We start from the raw sequence: 7,161 nt of genomic DNA on the forward strand, positions 1-7,161 counted from the left end.
CCCTGGTTATCAGATAAGACCCAAGCCTAGTCAGGACATTTCCCTACTGGAAATTGAGAGATATGCCTTCTCAATAACAAACGCCTGGAAGGAGGGCCATGCCCTCCACTGTGCATCATCGCGCTCCGTGCAAATGTTCTCTGCGGCGTTAGCTTACTTATTCCCGTTCAGAGCGTTTGCTCCCCTTCTCCCCCGGAATAACAGCGTTTCCAGGAATGGCATCTCTTGGGTTTGTTTTTTTTCCCTGTAGACTTCCTCTTGGCAGGATCAGCGGGGTTGCTTTACAAATGACACGTAGGTGTGCGGCACAAACGAAGGCTCATCGGATGTGAGCACACTCCCTGTGCCTCCCATATGACCAGCCGTCGCCCTTAATTCTCAGCTAATCGCTTCTGCAAACATGGGTGGTTTCGGCCACTCAGGCTGCGATCTGATCAAAGCAGCCTCAGCCGGCCTCCTCCTCCGCCGGGGAGAGGGGAAATCGGGCCCTTGGTGTTGCAAATTCGTGCACTCGAAGCAGGACGTCCCTGGTTTAGTTTTGACTAATCCGTAGTTGAAACGGGTAAACGGGTCCCCGAGCCTCCACATTAGGCCATGTTCACTGGTGGAAGCCACTCGCCTCTGACTGTTTCACTAGGAGACACAGAAGTCTTTCTGTTTGAGTGAAATCTTTACAGGAAAGAGGAAATGCCTGCGATGACGCCCCTCGCCCGTAGCCGGACGCCGGAATGCGGCTGAGTCGAAGGGGTTCAGCTTCTCCTAACCGGAGCCACCCGGGAGCAGAAATTCTTCGGCGTTGCACACTAATTACCTCGTTAATCACTGGCACTCTGCGCGTGTGCGTGTGTGTGCGCGCGCGCGTGGGCGCGCGTCCCAGCACAGCATTTTGGAACGGCTGAAACGTTTGCATCTTTCCTCCTGACGGCACGACGCGTAAAAACCCGCGCTGGCACTCGGAGATAGCACGTTCTTCCCCCACGGCCCGCTGCCCTGCCGCTGCTGGTGGAGCCTAATTTGGGGCCCGTCTGCGAGGGCGTCTGGGAAAGAGACCAGCGTCCGAATCAGGAGGCCGAGGGAAGACCCCTCCGGCCTCACAGTGGGAATGTCTGATCAGTTGAAGGCCTGGGTAAAATTTGGAGAAAGTTGGAGGAACGTCACGTGTTTTGTCTCGGTCCACCTGCAACATGCATCCCCTCCTGCCTTTGGACACTGGTGCTTTGGGTTCTCACCCGGACTTCCCGACTTGGACTGAATTGTACCTCTGGCTGTCTGGGGCAGCTCGCAGATGGCAGGTGTGAGACTTCTCAGCCTCTGTAATTGCACGATCCAGGTCCTTATAATAAGTCTCCTCCTTATCTCTGTGTCTATATCCGTATCTGAACCTGTATGTCTACACATCTATGACTCTGACTCTTCCTATTTGAGGAATTTAGAGATATATAAAAAGTACACGCAGAGGGGCGCCTTGGTGGCTCAGTCGGTTAAGCCCCCCACTGCGGCTCAGGTCATGATCTCGCGGCTCGTGGGTTCGAGCCCCGCGTCGGGCTCTGTGCTGACAGCTCGGAGCCTGGAGCCTGCTTTAGACTCTGCGTCTCCCTCTCTCTCTGCCCCTCCCCCGCTCACACTCTGTCTCTCTCTCTCTCTCTCTCTCTCAAAAATAAACTTAAAAAAAATTTTTTTTAAGTATATGCAGCTAAGAAACTATAGAGACAGGCACCGATATGACGGTTCTGTTTCTCTGGAGAGCGACGAGTGACACATACTTAAATGTTAGAAATGACTACGATTCGTTAGACACGGAGAACTAGGTGGTGAGACGGATGGGAAGTGATTTTTCCGTGGCCACCTGCAGCTAACAAGCAAGGGAACCAGGGCTGGACAGCTGGTTTTCACTGTTCTCGGTCCAGCAGCAGCGTCCTCCCCCCTACGAGACTCAGCTCCCCAAGCCTGCTGCCATGATGCCCCATCCAGCCTTCTTCCGTGCTCCCCGTTTCGCTCAGCCTCGCCTCCCTGGCGTCACCCTGGCTTGGTGGCACCAGAGCAGTGGCTTTCAACCGGTGAATGATTTGTCTCCTCAGAGTTTTGGGGGAGCCATGTCTAGAGACACTTTTTAGAAAGCTTTTTTAAAGTTTATTTTTGAGAGGGAGAGAGACAGACACAGAGCGTGAGCAGGGGAGGGGCAGAGAGAGGGAGACACAGAATCCGAAGCGGGCTCCGGGCTCTGAGCGGTCAGCACTGAGCCCGATGCGGGGCTCGAACTCATGAGCTGTGAGATCATGGCCTGAAGATACTTTTTGTCGTCACAGTTTCAAGAGTGCTGCTGGCTCGTAGCTGAGTAGGGACTCGGTGCACAGGACAGCCCCTGACGACAAAGGATCCTGTCCCAAATGCTGATAGTGCCGAGATAGAGAAGCCTAACCTTGACCACCCCGAGGTTGGTCTGCCAAGTCCAGACCCTCATGTGTCCCTGGAATGTGGTTTTGGCCGAAGCCTTCCCCGCTCTGTGCGCATGATCGGGTAGGGTAGCGGAAAGGTTAAAATATCTGGGCTGTGGTCCTGGCTCTGCTCTGAACCAGTCCTTGTGCAGGAAGAAGCCACTTCCTGTGTCAGGCCTAAGATGTCACTGGAAAACACCTCTGTCCCCACAGTGGTTGCTGTTCCAGAGCCTCGAAATGGTTCACATGCTGCCCCTAGAGATGCGAGGACACCTCGGAGCCAGGCTTGGCTGAGGGTGGAGAGGCCTCGTCAAGGTGTTTCTGCCACCTGCTGTCCTCCACTCCCCCGGAGGGGACGTCTGAGCTGTAGCCCAGCCCCTGCGGGCCGGGAGACGGAGACGTGGCCGTCAGCTTCCCCACCCCCCAGTCCTCGGCGGCCCTCGCTGACAGGCTGGGGTACAACCCGAAGACCCCGGGCGTTGACACCCATTTCCACGTCCCACAGTCTCCTGAGCGCCGATCGCCCGTTTTCTGCCATTTGCTTTGTCCCCAAGCTCTTCCCTCAACCTGCAATTCCTCCTTGAACGATCATCATTGACAACATCTGAGGTTCGTTCCAGACCACACATTCGGTGACAGGACGCCCACAATTCCATCTCTTCCCCTTCTGGCTTCGCACTGCATCCTCAAAACCACTACGGAAGCCTTTGTACTTACTCCACCGTTGGGGGAAAAAAAAGAAAAAAGAAAGAAGAAAAGAAAGGCTCTCCTGCCCCATCCCGTCCACCTGCTCTGGCCAGATCACCGAGGACACCTGAACCGCTCGGCACGTCCCCTGTGCCTTGATTTCCCTGCATACCCTCCGGCTAAAAATCTCCTCCTGGGGGACCCTCAGTGAGGTTCTCTGAGAACTACTGTTGAAAAGAAGTTTTCTCTGCCAGAAATTTCTTGAGGCCCCGGAATGAGTGTGCTTGGTGCATCCCACACAAGAAATGCTCAACAAATATTCGCCAACTCGATTTGATAATCAGCAGTCCTGACAAATGTCACTGCACCATATCACTCTGTGTGATCATTGCTTTGTGTCTCGGGAAAGTCAACCGTGCGGCTTTTTTTTTTTTTTTTTTTTGAGTTTCCCCTCCGTCCGTACGGCACAGAGAGCACGTCTTACTTCTTCTTATCACTGTTAGTTTCCTATCTCCTCACCAGAAACTCACAGCAGCAGAGGAAAAAGAAAAATCCTGAACGATTAAAAGGAGATCGGACCCAACAGAAATGTTAGGGCCACAGCTGACCCCAGATGAACGAATTTTAGAGAACACTGCTCTGATTCAGAGTCTTCGGTTATTTTCCTTTGGCGATCGCGTATCCCATGAGAGCACTGAGTTAAAAATTAACAAGATCTGGCTCTCCTTTTATCTGGTCTAAAATACGGAGGCAGGGACACATGCGTCAGGAGTCTCAGCCTTTCAGCCCAAAGGAGAATCAGTTTCAGTAAACGACTGTAAATGTGGCAGTTTGGGAACAAGAATCTGTTAATGTGCAAAGCCATACTTTTCCATCAGGTCTATTCCTTTAGCTGATAAATCTCCCCGGAGCAGAAGCCACAGCCACAGAATGTCACAACGGGGAGTACGAACACCGAGGGCGCTTGTAACTCGCAAGTTATGACTCCCCGGTTCCACAGTGGTGCGGCAGCGCGATTTTCATTAATTGCGTGGGGCCCCAGGATGTGTTCTGGTTTTGCAAAGCTCTTTGGCAGGGCCTGCCTTCCTGTTGATGGGCCTCACGATGCTCTGTCACGGCACACGCGGTGCAAAGATACACGTGGGTGTCTTCCACAATTCAGAGCCAGAAGAGCCTGCAACATTTTTTTTTTCAACGTTTATTTATTTTTGGGACAGAGAGAGACAGAGCACGAACGGGGGAGGGGCAGAGAGAGAGGGAGACACAGAATCGGAAACGGGCTCCAGGCTCCGAGCCGTCAGCCCAGAGCCCGACGCGGGGCTCGAACCCACGGACCGCGAGATCGTGACCTGGCTGAAGTCGGACGCTCCACCGACTGCGCCACCCAGGCGCCCCAAGCCTGCAACATTTTTAATTAGACCGAAAATAAGAAGGTAGCAGCTCTAGATGATGTCTCGTCCGGTCTCCTTTACTCTCGAAGGCTGCAGTGAAACACACTTTCCGGACAACGGATCCTTGCGAACCCCAAGGAAGGGGTGAACATGAACCCAATTAGTTGGTAGTCAACTCTGCCCCTAAAATAAATGAAAACCGCAAAGCTGTCTTTTGCCAGATGCCCAGGCACTGACAGAAAACTGAACGACAAGACTGTCAGACCTCTTCCCTTGGGGCATGATTTAAACCGAGAAATCTGTCGTTCGGAGGGAAGTACGGAGACGCTCCAGGGAGAGCTGAAACGTGACGGTGAGAGATTTGTGTCTCCCTCTCCGCCCTGTAAAACTAAGTGAGACCGATCCCTGATTGATTATTAAATACTTTGCATGAAATGGCTGGGGGATATTCTGCTCATTAAATCCGTGATGCTCAGCCGAGCTATCTCTGCCGGATTCTATCGTGGGGGTCGGGGGAGAAGGGCACAGCTGACGAGAAGAGAGCAGTGGTAGCAAGTTGGCAAAACTCCTGAGGAAGTTAAACAAACGAACAAACAAAAACACAAAACACGAAACACAAACCCTTATGACCGCAGCACCGCAAACTGGATGCCGTCCTTCTTGAGACGAAGGACTCAGGGGGACGAACGTAAATCATCACCTGTACCGGGGAAGCACTTACTCGCTATGGGACGTGGGACGATCACGTCTAACAGAATCGCTTTCTTTCGCTTTGGAAGGGGCACACACACGAAGCAAAATTTCTCATTCACCTCAAATTCGTTCCTTAAAGGAGTAATGCCAGTAAAGGCCAGTGTGTTTCTCTTTATTTCCGTCCTGAATTATAATTTCTGGCATCATGTTTTGGTGCCTTTTAAAAGCTTGTGCACCCCTCACACCCTGGTATGTAAGAGAAACGAGATTCCTTGGTCATAAACAGAACCTTTGACGGGACTCAGTGACAGGAGCGCAGGAAGAATCGTCACGCTTTTATTTAAGAGACGGGGTTTTTTCCCCCGTTTTCGTGGTTTTTATTTTATCCCCACTTCCCTTGGAATAACATCATCTTCTATCTATCTGGGAATAAAAGATGATTACCTTTTTGCTCAGAATCCCCTAAACTAATCCAGTTATTCCGTTTGTTGCTAAGCAACGGAGCTCGATTTTCCAGAAGCTCTCACTTCACTGTGAGACCCTTTTCCCTTTTTGATAATTGACCATGGAGAGAGTTTGCTGATGGGAAGGAAGAAGGAGTCCGTAACCAAGAGACTGGAGGAGTAAAAAAATTTAACTGTCCCACGTTCTGTGATCTCAGATGAACAAATTTTGGTATATTCATACAACAGAATACTATTCCGTAAGAAGAAGAAGAAGAAGAAGAAGAAGAAGAAGAAGAGAAGGAGGAGGAGGAGGAGGAGGAGGAGGAGGAGAAGGAGAAGAGGCTACAGATGGACAGGTGCTGAAATGTGCTGGAAAGGAGCTGTCTTGACACGAGAGAGTCTGTATTGTGTATTCCCTTCATTTACATGGAACTCTAGGGGAGACCAATCTAGTCTCCAGTGACAGGAAGTGGGCACTGATCGTCTGGGGCTTCCAGGGGGGGATGGTCTCACATGGGCCACGGGGACTTTAAGGGATGCTGGAAATGCCCCTCCCCCCGCCTCTTGATTATGGTACATCAAAATGAAATTTCAATGGGTGAATTTTCTATATGTATATTACACCTCCATGGAGACACCGAAGTGATTAGTGCTAACAGTGCCATCGTAGGTATTGAACGCAGACTTAACTTGTGTTAGCTTTAAGACCAGGAATATCTTTTCCTGCTGAGAGTCTTTTTTTGTTTGTTTTTTTGTTTGTTTGTTTCTCTTTTTTCCCACAGGGGAAGAAAATTTACGTCATGTCTATCAATAGAGTGCAACGTCGTTCTCAAAGAACGAGTTTTACTTGGGAGGTAAAACTCGTAAAAACATTTTTCTCCCTTGGCTGCTTTTTCTCCTTTCATTTCGGCTTTTATTAAAAGCTATACATGCAAATAGTTGAACGGGTCTCCTCCTCCACAGACACAGCTACTTTCAACTCTTTTTAGCTGTTTCTCTTGTAATTAATGTCACATTCCTAGTAAAATGCTTATTATACTGCTGCTTCTTGATTTTTCAGGTTCTGTTGGATTGGCTTCTCACTGTGGAAATTTAGTATTGAGTAGTCTCTCTCTCTCTCTTTCTCTCTGTCACATACACACACACACACACTCTTCCATATTTAGTATTGAGTAGTCTCTCTCTCTCTCTCACACACACACACACACACACACAAATACACACACACACACACCCCCACACACACTTCCATCCGTCATCTTCCCAATGAGGTTATACCATAATTTTGTTTACCTGTGTTTACCTCCTTGTGATCATGGAAATGCCACTCATTGCTAAGGCAAGTAGCAAACTATGATTCCTTTCCCTCGCCTGCTCACTTTCTTGTTTTCCCAGGAGTTACTCAGAGTGGAAGGTGTTGAGCTGTGTCTGGTTTGCTCCAGGGAGGTCCCGTGTTGCCCAGGTCTGTGACACGATGGTCATCCGGGGTCCTCCTTCCTTACCCTCCGT

Source organism: Lynx rufus, unplaced genomic scaffold (assembly GCF_022079265.1).
Source record: "Lynx rufus isolate CCGP_SWC_20201006 ecotype Redwood Valley unplaced genomic scaffold, mLynRuf1.p SCAF_7, whole genome shotgun sequence".
Taxonomy (NCBI): Eukaryota; Metazoa; Chordata; class Mammalia; order Carnivora; family Felidae; genus Lynx; species Lynx rufus.